This window comes from Montipora foliosa, chromosome 3, assembly GCF_036669935.1.
Source record: "Montipora foliosa isolate CH-2021 chromosome 3, ASM3666993v2, whole genome shotgun sequence".
NCBI classification, from domain to species: Eukaryota; Metazoa; Cnidaria; class Anthozoa; order Scleractinia; family Acroporidae; genus Montipora; species Montipora foliosa.
In genome coordinates, this window is record NC_090871.1 from 46065894 (window position 1) to 46085687 (window position 19794).

The 19794-nt window shown below is 38.9% G+C and overlaps 1 long non-coding RNA gene across 1 annotated transcript in view; it reads right to left on the reverse strand.

The window, feature by feature from the left end:
• The window catches only part of LOC137994904 (uncharacterized), a 20025-nt gene extending 17232 nt beyond the window's left edge, over positions 1-2793 (reverse strand). The window contains exons 1-3 of the long non-coding RNA XR_011122213.1: positions 2763-2793; positions 2542-2585; positions 2203-2247 (exon numbers count right to left, since the gene is read on the reverse strand). This is a non-coding gene — a long non-coding RNA (uncharacterized lncRNA). The remainder of the gene's footprint in view (positions 1-2202; positions 2248-2541; positions 2586-2762) is intronic.
• Positions 2794-19794: the final 17001 nt, after the last annotated feature.

Sequence of the window (19794 nt, forward strand, 5' to 3'; positions counted from 1 at the left end):
TTAGCCACTTTGGAATAAATATACTATTTTTACCTCGTTTCCATGGTCCAGTGGTCATTGTCATCACCTGTACATGCAATGAAGGTAATCTGGGTCCGGATATTCACTACATACACAGTCGAACATCATGAGAATCGTAATGTAAGGCCGATGTGAGAAGGACAAACTTCTCTCTTTTCTTTTCGTTAGTGCTAAATTAACCATACACCACTGTACTTTTGCAGGCCTGAGTAAAGGCTACTTGTAGCCTCTTGTTTACTTTTGCATCAATATTTGCTTTGTATTAAGCAAGCTAACAAAATCTGTTCCTTGCTGAGTTCGCATTTGTTAGCGTTAATAGTATTTTCGGTCCGATGCTTCTGTTTTAAGAAGGGGTATATTGTTCAGGTCACCCATCCAGATACTAACCCTGCCGGACAGGATAAAACTTCAGTGAACTAGCTGTCAGATGCTCAGAGGGAACAGTTAAACTTGTGGTGAAAAAAAGTTGTGAGGGAACTTGAAAATTATCAACATGTCAGCCCAGAAGCCAATGTTTCTCGCTTCTCTTTTATTTGTTATTCATCAGAGACTGGAATGCTGTAGTTCAATACCACACAATTCAGTGCCTTCTGATTTTCTGTAATACGTACCGCAGGCAACCCAGTGTATGCTTCACGGAAGCATCTCGTTAACTATAATTTTACTTCATAACTTCTAGTATATACCTGGTTAATGAATTTTAAGTGGATGTTATTTTCATCTTTGCTTAATCAACTTCGCAATTTTGATAGCATCAGTCTATGGATTTAATATCGGCTCTTTTCTTTTTTTATTTCTTGACTCGGGACGAACGGGCCGAGTATAGGTCTAGCGCTGGACTAGATACCCCCCTCGCTTGCTTGCGCTCTACCCCTGAGGATTCGCGCAGCCATTTACGAGCCTGATGGTGTCGCACTCGGCTTTTACTTACTTTCGGCTTGCTTGGTTTTGCCTCATGGAACCAGTATTTCATTTTGCATGAGATTTCTTTAGTTTTCTAAAACTACCCTTTTTCATTAAGTTTGAAGGTTTTTCATATTTATTATTAATTCTTTTTTTTTCTTTTTTGTCTGCACACTGAGTAGTTTTTAAAGAACGAAAATTTTTCATATTCAAATGTATCCTTGAGGTTGACCGGAAGATTGCTGCCTTCATCAGCCGAAGGCAGCGGGTTACTAAGCCGCTTCTATGCCAGGAAATATTAAAGTGCACCTAACCCCAAAATATTTTTTTCGTTAAAATGAATCTTTGCACCTGTTCGAAACGCAATGCGGCCTTTTTTTCCTTTTTCTAACAAATCCTCCCATTTTATAGGCTTCGAAAGTTGCGAAAATCCAAGCATCTTTTGTTCACGACCGAGTCAGAAGGGGAGTGGGTCTATTCCTGATTTGACGTCACAAACTGATTTACATTGAATTAACTCTTTGTAAAAATGCAGGCAAAGTAGATTGTGACGTCAAATCAGGAATAGACCCACTCCCCTTCTGACTCGGTCGTGAACAAAAGATGCTTGGTTTTTCGCAACTTTGGAAGCCTATAAAATGACAGGATTTGTTAGAAAAATGAAAAAATGGCGGCAGTGCGTTTCGAACAGATGCAAAGATTCATTTTAGCGAAAAAAATATTTTGGGGTTAGGTGCACTTTAAATATGATAGACAGACACATTCAATCACACACATTTTCTAAAACGAAAAGATCAGTGTGCAAACCAAATGATGCATCATCCAGAAAATCCCCAACCGTTACTATAACCGCAGTAACGTTTACCCGATACTGCACTTGACATTAAACAAGTGTCAATTTTGCATCTCGTTTGCTTAACTATGGCCAAAACACCCCTAGTCATGAAATATATTTCTTTTTTTTTTTTACCAGACGTGGAAACGTAGTTGAAAGGGAACGGAAATCTGTCAAAAACCTGCCCGCTTACAGGATATTTTTCCGAGATTCCCCTATGTCCTGTCCACTCCTTTCTTTATGATACATAACTTCTATGAAACTAAAACCCATGAGATCTGTTCCCTATCCTTACAAGAAGGTAAGCAAGAAGGTTTGGAGCAACTGCAGGAGCGCAAATTTAATTTATGAAGCAAACCGGTTAACTACTGGTGGGAGATATCGCTTATCGTTCAGCAATGCAAGAGATAAGGTCTCCGATAACATTTAACGTTGGTACATACCAAATGCTCAAATTCTTTGGCTTTTCCTTGTGAAGCCGAAAGAAACTGCGTCGAGAAAATAAAATGAAATCCTGCATTAGGCATTTGCTTCTCGGAAAAGTCTTGCCTTTAAAAACAATGACTTATTATGACGCATTATAGTAACCAAGAAACCTCCTACAAGTACACTAGCTTTGAGACTTATGCCCCTTGCGCGTTGAACAGCCGTCATTTCCTATGAAACGTCTGCATCTTACGTCTTCATCTACATCTACATCTAAGTTTTACCAGCTTGACTGTCGGACTTTAAAAAGTCACTGCTATTGGAAGCTATGTATACATGGTTAAATTTTCTTGTACCTCAATACGTATTGGCCCTTGACTGTCTTCTTACTTCACTCAACCTGTGGTTTTTGAATTAAGTTAAGGATAATTTACCTGATTTTTAGTAGCCTAACTAGATATTTAGGCGACCTCACAAGGCAAACCACAAACATGACGAAATATATAAAGATCTGGAGTAATAGAATGCATCATGACAACTCCAAAGAAGAAAGAGTAGCCGAGAAAATTGAAATTACCTCCCAAACTACTGTTTTTGGTACGTGTTTGTCCTCCTCAAATCTCAAACACCCTAAGAAATCACCAGCCCCGGAAAGAAACACTGCATTGTATTTATTTTTGAAATAACTTCTTCAATTTCTTTGCAAATAGTTGTTCCATAAATTAAATTTGGTCAAGAACGAGAAATTCACCTAAATTCGCAATAGGTCGTTTCTCTCCTTCTTTTTCGGTGGAGAGAAAGGATCGCCGGAAATACGTCTGCTTTCGCAGGCAAACGACTACTTCGCTCTCTTTTGTCGAGTTCTTGTCAGCGTTGCTTACTTGGTGTAGGCAATTGCATTTCAGAAATCAGTGGTACGACTGTTATTGGTGTCATGACGGTGGTACCGCCGGTGAGAGTGGGGGTTGGGTTCCATGATTTATGGGGCTGAAGGACGTGTCGAACACAAAGAGGACTTCGTGTCCCTTTTGTTCTCTCGTTGGTTCATTGTGTAAACAGATTTAAGTACAAAACGGGAATTTGCCTCCCAAGAATTGTCTGTCAATTGAACCTTACTGTCATTAATGTTAGCTATACAGCAGCTCACGGCTGAAACATGTTTCGGAAGGAGACTTACTGCATTGCTGTAGTCGGCGATTGTTTGGGCAAATGTTTGCTATCTCTTGTATTGCTACTGTGTCCGAATCTTGCAACCGACACAAAAACACTGGCTTGCGCGTCAATATTTTTTTGAAATTTTAACATTCAATTTGGAAATTCAAAACGTTTACATTGTCTATTTGATCAGAGAATGCCAAAATTACTGATAAAATTGACAATGCAAATGTCTGACTTGCCAAATTGAATGTTGAAATTAAATAATTGCATGATTAAATTACAAGCTTCAGATTTGGATTAATAAACAACAAGGTTGAATTTTGGCTGAAACGCCCATATAATTTCTACCTTTTCATGTAATGATTAATTCCTGCCGCAAAAGTCGCATTTTTATAAACGTCTATTGATATATTACTATATGGCCATGATCGGGTGAGACTAATGAGAGGAACTGCAGACCGAAAATTAGCCTAAGTGGTCTTGACGTTCCCCCTGATTCCGCTTGCATTTTTTCGAAGGCTCCATCTTGTGATTTGAACAACTCATAGTCACTTTCAAGAACAGATTTGAAATGCTCAAAGGTCTCACTTTTGTTTGGAAAAAAAACACTCTTCTCCTTCTTCGTAGTTCTGCCTCTTTTAACGCAGCTAACGCCGGATGCTTGGGATGGAGTCTTATCTTGTTCTAGGTATGACAACACACAGAAATTCTTCGGGTTTAATCATAATCCCAAGTTTCCCTTTTCCTTTTTCTTTTCCTTTCTGTGTATGCATTCTTCTTCCCCCTCCAGAAAGAGAAGGGAAGGCCCTCCTGTAACCGCAATGAAACCAAAATTAGAAACCTTAACTCTTCTTTACCAGCGATTTTGTCAAAACTAGCTGGTTGGGTTCCATCCGGTCGATCCTTGTGTGGTTAATAGCGCATTTTATCGAGTACAAGTTTTCGTTAACTTACTTCAAATCTCGCACCACAGCCTCCAAAATGGACTGCGACATCGCGAAAAGCGTTGATTTCTGTTCATGGATACCTTTATCATCATTTTTAATCTTTGCTATTGCTTCTTTTAAAGTGGAAACAACTTGGTTTTATCGTCGCCATTTTGTTATCATCATTTGGGCGACCATTTGGGCAAAATTGGCGGGAAACGTCGACTTACTGCTGACTTATTTATGCAGCCGTCGACGAATTGAAGAAAACGGCGAAATTGATATATAACACGACGACACGAAGAAAGCAATACTACGAAAGTAGCAACTCTACGACACAATGAACCAAATACGACCAAACGGGCAACATGACGACACCAACAGAGCAACGCGACGACATGAAGAGAAGACAACGACGATAAGAAAAGAGCATCACGACCCAACCACGAAAATGACGCCACGAAGAAACGAAATCAAAAACCAGAAGAATAGGTTTCGGCGTGTGTGGGACTTTTCGACGTCACGAAATGGAAATTCCTATTTTGTCCCCAATATGACGCCATACGTCCCTGCTTCCGGTGATTATTTTTTGTTGTTTTTTTACAAGGGTATTCCGACGAAAGACTTACTATGCCGTAAACATGAATGGAAGAAGGGACGTATCTTTGCTTCGCCAACATAATTTTGCTTGTGTGGAAAAGTTGATATTTTGAAAAATTCACTTGATGTGAATTTTCTCGGCGATAAATAAATGTTGCGTGCACGCCCATGTTTCAAGTGTATTTCTGACCAGTGCCTTGGCCAAGATCAGGGAAACCATCCCACCACCAACGCGCCACGCACCAAATTCTCCTTGTAACCACAAGCGATTGATGAAACCAGTGGTAGTTATTTCTGGCAATCCGCCGTTGTCTTGAAGTCAAACAAACGCCGTAAAACGAAAGAAAGTAATACAGACATAAAAGGCAAATGAGGTGATGACCGGCCGAAGCCAGTCGCACAAGTAAATTCGAAAACAACCTTACACAGACCCAACTAATGACACGCAAAAGATTAGGAAAACGGGAAACATACTGCGGAAAGGTAAAAAACAGCTGTAAAACCAAAATGACAACTGACAGGCAGGAAATGGCATCACATGACCTTCATGTCGAGGAAAAAAAATGCTCTTTTGAGGTTGTAAATATGAATTCTCACGTAATCCACGAGGTAATCGTCTAACTTGAATTAGATGGTGCAAATAGGCAGATATCAGCTAGAAATTTAAATGGCCCCTGGAACGCGATAATCGGAGGGTTTAGTCGATACTCAACAAAAGTTATTGTAAATCTCATGGTTTTAACATATGGTTTCAATAAAACAGTCATTTTTCCGAGTCATCCGCATAGAAGTGATAACTCAAACCATAGCTCTTCACTGGAAAATTTGGACCATTTACAGACTTCATAAAATGTCTGTAAATAATAAATTTACAGACTTTAACACTTAACCCCATAAATATAAAATCTTTGTAAATTTATTTTACAGATATTTTACAGAGTTTTGTTGAGTAAAGCTCTATAAAATGTCTGTAAAATGTTTATAAATTATTGGAGCTACAACAAGAGGAAATACTTGAAATTTACAGACTATGTAAAATCTTGCAAAAATGTCTATAAATCGAAAATTTACAAAGATTTTACGCCGGTTGGTCATGTCTCATAAAATGTCTGTAAATTGCGCTCTATCATCATGCGTGTCCTGTCTAAGTTACCAAATGGTTTTGGATCTGTATGCCCTGTTCACGATGATTTTGAGTGTCGAATATTTATCACCTAATTAAATTATGTGGGAAACTGTTGAATTAGCCCTGCATGTTGCACTGAGTTCGGTTTATCAAAAGTTCGCCGGTTGCAACCTCTAAAATGCCTATCGGTATGTGTTTTAATAGTTCTACTTGGATGATATGGAGAAAAGTTGTCCTCGGAGATGGTCACCCTCCCAGCCGGGTCTTTAGCTAGCGTTTATGTGAGAAAAGAACTAACCTTTTTCCCTGAGTCAAGAGCTGCCCGGCTCAGTTTCGATCATCAGGAGACTGGGAAGATAGTACTCGTGCATTCTCTCATCATCTTGCCTCGACCAAGTTGACTCCACTGAGCGAGCCAAAGTGTTAACATGGAATAAAGTTGGCCTGGCCAGGAGGGCGACCCTACCGTTGACAAAGGGTGACCCGGCTAGGTGGGTTTCCCTTCTAGCCGAGCCATTTTTTTTTCCTCATGTAAACAGTTTACTTAAACCGCATTTTATAGGGAAATGTAGGAAAAGTTGGCTGGTCCAGGGTAACTCCGGTAAGCGAGTGACCCTTCTTCCCGGGACAATTTTACTCCATATAAACGGGTACTTAGGGCCTCACAAGATTAGACCGTTTTAGTTGTTTACAACAATTGCAAAGGCCATAAAATCTATGTAAATTGACACAACCTGGCCATAAAATAGTTTTTTTGCGTAAATTTCGTGTAAATTGCTGGGATGAATCATGCAAATAACATGTAAATCAAGGCCTTTGTGATATAGGAGTCCCAGCACAGAATGAGATTGAGAAAGTAATGTAGGCTAGTAAGCAGACTTTACCATGCTCCTTGAAAAAAGAAAAAAAAATAGCATTGGTGTTTAGCTGCCCAAATTAATCGTGCGGGTTTCAGTCAATTAACGTGGGTGCTTTCATAGCCCGTAGCTGCAGGTGAGAATTACTTCTTATGAAATAATGATCGAAAATCCGGCAGCCATATTTGTTATTTAAGTGATTAGTATCCAGTCTCTTAAGAAAAACAGAAAAAGAAATCTCAAAAGGAACACACTTTGCCCCGTTCCATATTTTGATTAAGGAAATTTGCTCTGCATCTTCAAAGCAGAAAATTCTCCCCGGTTTTTCCACCCAAAATGAAAGCGCCCCAGGAATCGCACTGGGCTCACAACGGGTTGTGATTGGATGTTGGCACAAAGAGAAGGATTGTAGACATTTCACAATAATTACATGATGCAACAACTTTGTCCGCCATTATGAATTGCCCCGCCGCAAAGACTCTGGGAACGAGATCAGTTTGAATTATCGGTTTGTTTTTCGCGCGGGCGATCAATGCATGGGCTCGTCCTCTCTTTTTCCCTTGTTGGACGACCAAAATTGGATCTTTGCGATTCCTTAACATTTTTTGCGGGTGAAATGGCACGCATTCTACCAAATAAACCCAGTAAACATCGACGGAATCCGGAAGAAAGGGCAACGACAATTCAGGTCAGATAATCAGCATTCGCCAGAAAGATACACGCCAGTGACATGATTCAACCTCAAACAGTCTCCGAAAGGGTTAATCGGTGAAGACTTCATGGCAAAAATAGAGACCTTCTTCAAAACGTAAAGGGAGTTCTACGAACGTTTGGAACAAAGGGTGGCCTGGCCGAACAGCTACATTTAGTGAATGGGCGGGAAGATTCAAAAGATCCGAAAAGCAAAAGACTGCCGGAGGAGTTTTCGCGATCGGTAAGTCGTCATCTTACTTACAAACCTGATTTAAGTTTAAATGGCTTAAAATTTTAAAGTTTTGTTCCCTTGTTCCCCGCCCAATTTACTTTCAAACTTGTACCCAGCTATTTGCTCCCTAAAATTGTTTATGTCGCCTTGTTCCTAAGACATTTTGTCATTTTTCCTCTGTTCCCCAGTTCAAAATAGCCATCTTCCCTCGTTTCGCAAAACGCCAAGGAGGGCCTCAGCACAGTTATTACTTTTGCAGACCTACTCCCTTAGTAATTTCACTTTATATTGTATTAAGGCCCTTTAAGGCAATAACAATAATAACGAATAGGGAATTACATGTAATGTATGGATCTCTGTATACCCAGCCCCTTATTCGCCACTTGCAGATGCCTTGTTCTTCAAACGATGCCACTACAAGAGCACAATAGTGGCCGGTTATTCTGTAGTTACTCCCTTGTCACCTGTATAACTACATGTACCTTCACTGGTTTCTCATGCAAGAGGAGCCAGAGCAAGCTAAATTTTGGACTGGGCGCTTAATAAGATTACTCCTTTGACACTAGGTTTCACTGAAAGGTCGGTTACACTTCAGAAGAAACCACCTGGGAGATTATCTCGCTTTGGTCTCCCATTAATTGTCAATACCTCCGTCAATCCCACCCAAATAAAGTATCTTGATGACAAATCCTATTTCCATCAATTTGACCAAAATATAAATTATCTAATTTCTTTGATTGTCCAAGATAAGGCGGTTCTGTGGACTTGATCGCTAGGTTATTGTTCCAGATGTGCTGCAACAGTATTTGCACAGAAAACGCAAGTTAAAGCATGGCCTAAAAGTTGATTTGAAAGATTATACAAAATTAAATTTACAGCTATGCTATTAATAATTAATTGTGTAGCATATACCTGAGGTATACAATCCTTAACTCACTGTCACACCATTTTACTTTGTTACCTCTTGGGTAGCATATACCTGAGGTATACAATCCATAACTCACTGTGTCACCATTTCACTCTGTAACCTCTTGGGTAGCATATACCTGAGGTATACAATCCATAACTCACTGTGTCACCATTTCACTTTGTAACCTCTTGGGTAGCATATACCTGAGGTATACAATCTATTAACTCACTGTGTCATCATTTCACTTTGTAACCTCTTGGGTAGCATATACCTGAGGTATACAATCCATAACTCACTGTGTCACCATTTCACTTTGTAACCTCTTGGGTAGCGTATACCTGAGGTATACAATCCATAACTCACTCTTTCACCATTTTACTTTGTAACCTCTTGGGTAGCATATACCTGAGGTATACAATCTATTAACTCACTGGGATTTTTATGTTTCCCATATTTCTTACACTGGATGTAAGTACAACAAAGAAACAACTGATCACCTTAAAAGGCTGACAAAAATCAAATTTAATTCAAGGGCACCGAATAATAATTGCTGACACTGTCGTTGTCATGCAGTTTATAACTATCTACATGTATACTGACTTTCATTCAATGGGTGCTTTTGGTGTTTCATATCATACCATTATAGGTTTATTTTCAGGCAACACAAGATCAGTTAAAGAAAGTCACGGTAATGTTTGTACATGTACATTATTGAAAATTACTCCTTTTATGAATGAAACAAATTTTCTGAACAAAATAGATTTCAATGTCTACTCTATAGAGAATTCTTTACAGAGAGACAAACACTTGACATTGACAATTTTTATTGTTTAAAGTGCATATCCTATATATTGCACATGCCTTATTGTCTTTTCATCAGAGGAGAAAGAGGGAAGGAGAATTCGAGTGCCCTTTTTTATAAGTTCTTCACTAGACCTAAAAGTTACTACGCCAAATCCTCATGAATGAGTTAATTTACGAGTGCAGTGTGTCCGAGAAAGAATCTCTGTCGCAAATGTCCAGTATTTTGCTCGCGAATAGACATTGGGCCACCATATAAGTTGAAATTCTCTTCTACGCGACCACTCACCCTCTTTGCATTTAAGAAGACTTCTCGATCTGATCAGTGCTTGTCGTTCCCCAACGACTGCCAGCACACTGCCCAACTGAAGCAATTTTATCCTGTGCCGTCAAGCCAGTAAACGCGGAAGCTCATATCTCCTCATTGTGACGAAAATAGGCTCTCTCTTTTAGCGGTACTGCTGTTAGATTAAACAAATCCGCAAGCCTGGCAATATCGCATTTACTTTTGTTGTGAAATGAGGAGTTAAACATTAAAGTAACTGCCTGGTGTGTGACATGATGACAAGAAAATAATATAAACAGACATGGAACGATTCACATGGAGAATTAATTAACTCTTTCGGTTCTACTGTTACTATTTTTGTTCCTGTGTCATACTGCACTACGTGATCTCGATCTTAACAACTTTAATGAACAGTTACGGTGTTATTATTATTGACGTGTGGTTTGGGATCACGTTGCTTTTTCACACCTTCGTTCCTAGACTGTGAGAAAAAGTATTCTAGGAATTTAACCTTGCGTTCAAATTTCTTTGATGAGCCGCGCAAAAATTTGGCCGGCTCTGGCTCCTTGTGCAAACAATGTCACATGTTCAGTAATGTGAAGCCCTTTATACCAAGTCATAAAAAGATTTAACCAATCAGTCAATAACTGCACAGCATAATGATATTCGGCTGTATTCCACATTGCTTGTGCAGGGTGATATGTAACTATTTCCTATGACATGGTATACAAGCTTTCTCGCTTGTTACTTGTCACTTGCTTGTTTGCATGTACATGTATGTGGGCCTTAACAAAAAAAAATTCAGTTGTCTTCTGGGGTATTCCATAGTAGACTACTCAAAAGCATTTGCATTACTAGCATTTTTCATGAAACATTGATAAAGCTACTGGTAAAATTTACTGCTTGTAAGAGCACTTATTACCACCTGCAAACACTCAGAAGTCGCTTATCCTTTGCAGAACCTCCAACATTAACCAATTGCTTTACAGGTGTGAAAAGGTGCCATACCTGTTGCGCTGAAAACTAGGGAGAACCCTGTACATGTACTGTTATGTAGTAGAGCTAGCCATCTAAATATACCAATCATATTGTGATGCAGTTAATATTGCAATTTCTCCCACCAAAACCTCAAATTTTATTTGATGAGTACTTAACCCATTCATCCCTGAAGAGGCCCCCATTGACGAGTAAAATCGTCTGGCATTAGACAGAGTAAAATCTATAAGTGTCACTCAGAATTTTATCATTGTGTAATACAATTCAGAAGTTTTCATTGGCTCTGCCGTCCTGGTATATGAGCTACATGTAATATTCCATGCTCTACAAAGTGATGGAAAGGGTACATGTCAGCTGAAAATATACAGTTACACAATGAAGTCAGTAGATTTCTCTCTATTTTGGGGACATTTTCAATGAAACAATATTATTGCGTTCAGGCTTGTTGGATATGAAATAACCAGTCGAGCATGGAAAACAAAGTTGACCAACATATCCTAATAATGATAATGATAATGATAATAATAATAATAATTTGTGAAGCATAATTTAGCTTGTTATGTGGAGCGAAGCTTATAAGCAAAAGATCATTAGGATAATTTGTCATTTGTTTTGTTTGTTAGTTTGTAAATAATTTTTACTAAACCGATTGACTCCTGGGAGTTTACTCTGTGTAATGCCAGACGATTTTCTGATCATTTTGTACTTTGCAACCACCTCATAGTCTATACCTTGTCATGGTGGGGTTGCTTGTGTACCTCAATGCCCCGGAGCTAGCCCAATGAGAAATTCACCATAGGAAAATGTTGTTTGTTGTTTTTGAGTAGAGGTCAGACTGAAACACACTACAGTGTACATTTATGCAATAGACAGAATACAGCCTTAGGCTGCTAGCTGGATACCAGACCTGAAGTACATTGATCAGTTTCAATGTAATCTTTAAAAGTATCTATAATATTAAATTATTATTGCAAAACAGATTGCATTTTAAATAATTTCTTGTATGTGATAGTCTGTTTTTGACTTTTGTTATCAAAAGGCACAACCAGTCTCTTTTTAATCATTTTTATTTTACCCTAACGAGTTCTGTCTCTCTTGGGTAGTCAGTCCATTTTTTACTGTTGTTATCTGAAGGCAGAACCAATTTTGTAATAATAATTATTAAATGTACTAATGAGTTCTGTCTCTCTTGGGTAGTCAGTCCAGTTTGAACTGTTGTTATCTGAAGGCAGAACCAATTTTGTAATAATTATTTTGTGCTAATGAGTTCTGTCTCTCTTGGGTAGTCAGTCCAGTTTTGGACTGTTGTTATCTGAAGGCAGAACCAATTTTGTAATAATTATTTTGTGCTAATGAGTTCTGTCTCTCTTGGGTAGTCAGTCCAGTTTTGAACTGTTGTTATCTGAAGGCAGAACCAATTTTGTAATAATTATTTTGTGCTAATGAGTTCTGTCTCTCTTTGGTAGTCAGTCCAGTTTGAACTGTTGTTATCTGAAGGCAGAACCAATTTTGTAATAATTATTTTGTGCTAATGAGTTCTGTCTCTCTTGGGTAGTCAGTCCAGTTTTGGACTGTTGTTATCTGAAGGCAGAACCAATTTTGTAATAATTATTTTGTGCTAATGAGTTCTGTCTCTCTTGGGTAGTCAGTCCAGTTTTGAACTGTTGTTATCTAAAGGCAGAACCAATTTTGTAATAATTATTTTGTGCTAATGAGTTCTGTCTCTCTTGGGTAGTCAGTCCAGTTTGAACTGTTGTTATCTGAAGGCAGAACCAATTTTGTAATAATTATTTTGTGCTAATGAGTTCTGTCTCTCTTGGGTAGTCAGTCCAGTTTTGGACTGTTGTTATCTGAAGGCAGAACCAATTTTGTAATAATTATTTTGTGCTAATGAGTTCTGTCTCTGTTGGGTAGTCAGTCCAGTTTTGAACTGTTGTTATCTGAAGGCAGAACCAATTTTGTAATAATTATTTTGTGCTAATGAGTTTTGTCTCTCTTGGGTAGTCAGTCCAGTTTTGGACTGTTGTTATCTGAAGGCAGAACCAATTTTGTAATAATTATTTTGTGCTAATGAGTTCTGTCTCTGTTGGGTAGTCAGTCCAGTTTTGGACTGTTGTTATCTGAAGGCAGAACCTATTTTGTGCTAATGAGTTCTGTCTCTCTTAGGTAGTCAGTCCAGTTTTGGACTGTTGTTATCTGAAGGCAGAACCAATTTTGTAATAATTATTTTGTGCTAATGAGTTCTGTCTCTCTTGGGTAGTCAGTCCAGTTTTGGACTGTTATCTGAAGGCAGAACCAATTTTGTAATAATTATTTTGTGCTAATGAGTTCTGTCTCTCTTGGGTAGTCAGTCCAGTTTGAACTGTTGTTATCTGAAGGCAGAACCAATTTTGTAATAATTATTTTGTGCTAATGAGTTCTGTCTCTCTTGGGTAGTCAGTCCAGTTTTGGACTGTTGTTATCTGAAGGCAGAACCAATTTTGTAATAATTATTTTGTGCTAATGAGTTCTGTCTCTCTTGGGTAGTCAGTCCAGTTTTGGACTGTTGTTATCTGAAGGCAGAACCAATTTTGTAATAATTATTTTGTGCTAATGAGTTCTGTCTCTCTTGGGTAGTCAGTCCAGTTTTGGACTGTTATCTGAAGGCAGAACCAATTTTGTAATAATTATTTTGTGCTAATGAGTTCTGTCTCTCTTGGGTAGTCAGTCCAGTTTGAACTGTTGTTATCTGAAGGCAGAACCAATTTTGTAATTATTATTTTGTGCTAATGAGTTCTGTCTCTCTTGGGTAGTCAGTCCAGTTTTGGACTGTTGTTATCTGAAGGCAGAACCAATTTTGTAATAATTATTTTGTGCTAATGAGTTCTGTCTCTCTTGGGTAGTCAGTCCAGTTTTGGACTGTTGTTATCTGTAGGCAGAACCAATTTTGTAATAATTATTTTGTGCTAATGAGTTCTGTCTCTCTTGGGTAGTCAGTCCAGTTTGAACTGTTGTTATCTGAAGGCAGAACCAATTTTGTAATAATTATTTTGTGCTAATGAGTTCTGTCTCTCTTGGGTAGTCAGTCCAGTTTTGGACTGTTGTTATCTGTAGGCAGAACCAATTTTGTAATAATTATTTTGTGCTAATGAGTTCTGTCTCTCTTGGGTAGTCAGTCCAGTTTTGGACTGTTGTTATCTGAAGGCAGAACCAATTTTGTAATAATTATTTTGTGCTAATGAGTTCTGTCTCTCTTGGGTAGTCAGTCCAGTTTTGGACTGTTGTTATCTGAAGGCAGAACCAGTTTTGTAATAATTATTTTGTGCTAATGAGTTCTGTCTCTCTTGGGTAGTCAGTCCAGTTTTGGACTGTTGTTATCTGAAGGCAGAACCAATTTTGTAATAATTATTTTGTGCTAATGAGTTCTGTCTCTCTTGGGTAGTCAGTCCAGTTTTGGACTGTTGTTATCTGAAGGCAGAACCAATTTTGTAATAATTATTTTGTGCTAATGAGTTCTGTCTCTCTTGGGTAGTCAGTCCAGTTTTGGACTGTTATTATTTGAAGACAGAAGCAATTTTGTAATAACTATTATTTTGTACTAATGAGTTCTGTCTCTCTTGGGTAGTCAGTCCAGTTTGTACTGTTGTTATCTGAAGGCAGAACCAATTTTGTAATAATTATTATTTTGTGCTAATGAGTTCTGTCTCTCTTGGGTAGTCAGTTCAGTTTGGACTGTTGTTATCTGAAGGCAGAACCAATTTTGTAATAATTATTATTTTGCGCTAACGAGTTCTGTCTCTCTTGGGTAGTCAGTCCAGTTTGGACTGTTGTTATCTGAAGGCAGAACCAATTTTGTACATACAAAGCATACGTAAATTGAAAATAACTGAACTCAAAAAGCGAGTTATGCGTATTTGCCACTGTGTTGCAGAATTGTGCTAGCAAGAATTACTCTAAAATCCTCGCGAGAATTGCTGCACGCCACACGAGCTACATGGGGCAAAGTCTTTGGAAAACGTTCCCGGAATGACGTTTTGTGGATTTATGCTTCTCCATTGTGACTTAAAAGGTGTAAAAAAAAGTAACTGAATATGTCAGAAGCGGACTCTGATGCGATATCTGCGACACCTAAACTTGCGAAGTGAGTTCTTGAGTTACACTTAATGATTAGCTAAGGGTGATTTCAAATCACTGTAAGCTCATTTGCATATATTTTTTTGTCTGCCTAAGCTCATCATGGTAAGATACAAGTTTCTTGCAATAATTCCTTTAGTTCTTACATTTGTAGCTTACTTATTCAGTTTCACCTACACAGGAACATTGCTTATGAATGGCAAAGTGATTTGTTACAACATCCTTCGAAAATGGTATTATGAAATTATATAAATTGATTGATTGACTGGTGTGACTCTTTTCCAGGGCCTTCATGTACTTCAACCACAAGATGCAGTGCTGAAGGAAATTGAGCATTGAAACTTAATTGGAGGGAATTTCCTGAGATGCAAGAAACAGACAGTGCTGACTGCAAATTGTGATGCAATTGTGAATAATAGTTGATGTCTTTGTGTCAAAACTTTCGAGGGTAGAGGTTTCATTGCCATTTTGGATATACCTTGTGAACATTATTAGGTCAAACTGTTTTAGCTGGGTCAAGTAAATTTGTTCCAGACATCAGGTAATTATGGAAGAGTCGAATGCTCTCACATTGAACTGGGTGAATACAAGGGAGAAATATTCACTGCAACAATCAGTGACTTCTCTGTTCATATACTGTAAGTTTTTGACAAAAATCAAGAAAGGTTTCACTGTCCCTTGGGTCTGAGGAAATTGTCAGTCATCGTTCAGTGGCAAATACATCAAACACAAGTGATCTCTTTCTAATAAACACATCTGCATGTGACAACAATGATTTAAAGGTAATTAGTCATAGCATACTAATTTGTAGTATTTTTCATCTGAACTGGCGGGTGGCACACCTCATACAGCTGGATGTAACTTGTAAATTCGGTCTAACTACAGAGTATGCAGTTCATTTGTCATAGTATACTAATTTGTAGTATTTTTCATCTGAACTGGCGGGTGGCACACCACATACAGTTGGATGAAACTTGTAAATTCAGTCTAACCATGCAGTTAATTTGTCATAGTATACTAATTTGTAGTATTTTTCATCGGAACTGGCGGGTGGCACACCTCATACACTTCGATGTAACTTGTAAATTCGGTCTAACCATGCAGTTAATTTGTCATAGTATACTAATTTGTAGTATTTTTCATCTGAACTGGCGGGTGGCACACCTCATACAGTTCGATGTAACTTGTAAATTCGGTCTAACCATACAGTTAATTTGTCATAGTATACTAATTTGTAGTATTTTTCATCTGAACTGGCAGGTGGCACACCTCATACAGTTCGATGTAACTTGTAAATTCCCTCTAACCATGCAGTTGATTTGTCATAGTATACTAATGTGTAGTATTTTTCATCTGAACTGGCGGGTGGCACACCTCATACAGTTCGATGTAACTTGTAAATTCGGTCTAACCATGCAGTTAATTTGTCATAGTATACTAATTTGTAGTATTTTTCATCTGAACTGGCGGGTGGCACACCTCATACAGTTCGATAAAACTTGTAAATTCGGTCTAACCATACAGTTAATTTGTCATAGTATACTAATTTGTAGCATTTTTCATCTGAATTGGCGGGTGGCACACCTCATACAGTTCGATGTAACTTGTAAATTCGCTCTAACCATGCAGTTAATTTGTCATAGTATACTAATTTGTAGTATTTTTCATCTGAACTGGCGGGTGGCACACCTCATACAGTTCGATGTAACTTGTAAATTCGGTCTAACCATACAGTTAATTTGTCATAGTATACTAATTTGTAGTATTTTTCATCGGAACTGGCAGGTGGCACACCTCATATAGTTCGATGTAACTTGTAAGTTCGGTCTAACCATGCAGTTAATTTGTCATAGTATACTATATATATACGCTGATGATATAGTCTGATTTTGTCGCTCATCGTCGTCCCTTCATCTCAGCGTCGACGCGATGAACTCCGTTTTCACCCGCTTCGGCCTGAAAATCGCTGAAGATAAGACCCAAACGATGATTTTCAACGCTGACGAAGAAGAATTCGCTCAAGAGTCAATCATCACGCTAAATGCCTTCGCAGTCGAGAACGTGCGCAAATTCCGCTACCTAGGCTACTGGCTGAACAACACCGCGAAAAATCCACCCCTCGCTGAGCAAATTTCCTCTGCATGGTCAAAATGGACTGAGATAAAACACATCCTCTGCGATCGTGAAATCAACCTCTGGATACGAGTAAAAATTTTAGAATCAACCGTCCGCGCACGCCTCCTCTACGCTGCGCAAACTGACCTCTTCAGCTCTACTGAGCACGCTAAGTTAGAATCAATTTGGCACCAATATCTTCGAAAAATGGTCAAAGGCGGTTTCCAGCGCAAAAAAGCACCACCCCGAGAAACTAAAAAAACAGAAAGCTGAGCGGTTGAAACGCAAAGCTGAAAATCCTGAGCTGAAAGAGCAATGGGACTGGGGATACAAAATCACGAATGAGAAGCTGAGAAAAATCTGCGGAGCTACTCCCATCGGTGACTTCGCCGATAAATTTCATCTCAAATACGTTGCTCACGTGACCCGCATGCCGAACAACGCTTTGCAGAAACAGCTGGTCTACTGTGAACCAGCCCGTACAATCTGACGAGGAGGCAAAAATGTGAATTTCTGGGCTAAATTATCAGAGACTACTGGCATTGAAGCCGAACAACTACAAAAGACTATGTAAGACAGGAACTATTTCAACAAGTGGATCGCAGATCGCTACGAGACGCATTCACGGCCAGCCAAATTCGTAAAGAAGAGTAAGTGCTGAACAAATCCATCGATCGAATTTGTAGTATTTTTCATCTGAACTGGCGGGTGGCACACCTCATACAGTTGGATGTAACTTGTAAATTCGGTCTAACTATGCAGTTAATTTGTCATAGTATACTAATTTGTAGTATTTTTCGTCTGAACTGGCGGGTGGCACATCTCATACAGTTGGATGTAACTTGTAAATTCGGTCTAACCATGCAGTTAATTTGTCATAGTATACTAATTTGTAGTATTTTTCATCTAAACTGACGGGTGGCACACCTCATACATTTCGGTGTAACTTGTAAATTTGGTCTAACCATAGAGTTAATTTGTCATAGTATACCAATTTGTAGTATTTTTCATCTGAACTGGCGGGTGGCACACCTCATACAGTTCGATGTAACTTGTAAATTCGGTCTAACCGTGCAGTTAATTTGTCATAGTATACTAATTTGTAGTAGTTTTCATCTGAACTGGCTGGTGGCACACCTTGTACAGTTCGATGTAACTTGTAAATTCGGTCTAACCATACAGTTAATTTGTCATAGTATACTAATTTGTAGTATTTTTCATCGGAACTGGCAGGTGGCATACCTCATACAGTTCGATGTAACTTGTAAATTCGGTCTAACCATACAGTTAATTTGTCATAGTATACTAATTTGTAGTATTTTTCATCGGAACTGGCAGGTGGCACACCTCATATAGTTCGATGTAACTTGTAAGTTCGGTCTAACCATGCAGTTAATTTGTCATAGTATACTATATATATACGCTGATGATATAGTCTTATTTTGTCGCTCATCGTCGTCCCTTCATCTCAGCGTCGACGCGATGAACTCCGTTTTCACCCGCTTCGGCCTGAAAATCGCTGAAGATAAGACCCAAACGATGATTTTCAACGCTGACGAAGAAGAACTCGCTCAAGAGTCAATCATCACGCTAAATGCCTTCGCAGTCGAGAACGTGCGCAAATTCCGCTACCTAGGCTACTGGCTGAACAACACCGCGAAAAATCCACCCCTCGCTGAGCAAATTTCCTCTGCATGGTCAAAATGGACTGAGATAAAACACATCCTCTGCGATCGTGAAATCAACCTCTGGATACGAGTAAAAATTTTAGAATCAACCGTCCGCGCACGCCTCCTCTACGCTGCGCAAACTGACCTCTTCAGCTCTACTGAGCACGCTAAGTTAGAATCAATTTGGCACCAATATCTTCGAAAAATGGTCAAAGGCGGTTTCCAGCGCAAAAAAGCACCACCCCGAGAAACTAAAAAAACAGAAAGCTGAGCGGTTGAAACGCAAAGCTGAAAATCCTGAGCTGAAAGAGCAATGGGACTGGGGATACAAAATCACGAATGAGAAGCTGAGAAAAATCTGCGGAGCTACTCCCATCGGTGACTTCGCCGATAAATTTCATCTCAAATACGTTGCTCACGTGACCCGCATGCCGAACAACGCTTTGCAGAAACAGCTGGTCTACTGTGAACCAGCCCGTACAATCTGACGAGGAGGCAAAAATGTGAATTTCTGGGCTAAATTATCAGAGACTACTGGCATTGAAGCCGAACAACTACAAAAGACTATGTAAGACAGGAACTATTTCAACAAGTGGATCGCAGATCGCTACGAGACGCATTCACGGCCAGCCAAATTCGTAAAGAAGAGTAAGTGCTGAACAAATCCATCGATCGAATTTGTAGTATTTTTCATCTGAACTGGCGGGTGGCACACCTCATACAGTTGGATGTAACTTGTAAATTCGGTCTAACTATGCAGTTAATTTGTCATAGTATACTAATTTGTAGTACTTTTCGTCTGAACTGGCGGGTGGCACATCTCATACAGTTGGATGTAACTTGTAAATTCGGTCTAACCATGCAGTTAATTTGTCATAGTATACTAATTTGTAGTATTTTTCATCTAAACTGACGGGTGGCACACCTCATACATTTCGGTGTAACTTGTAAATTTGGTCTAACCATAGAGTTAATTTGTCATAGTATACCAATTTGTAGTATTTTTCATCTGAACTGGCGGGTGGCACACCTCATACAGTTCGATGTAACTTGTAAATTCGGTCTAACCGTGCAGTTAATTTGTCATAGTATACTAATTTGTAGTAGTTTTCATCTGAACTGGCTG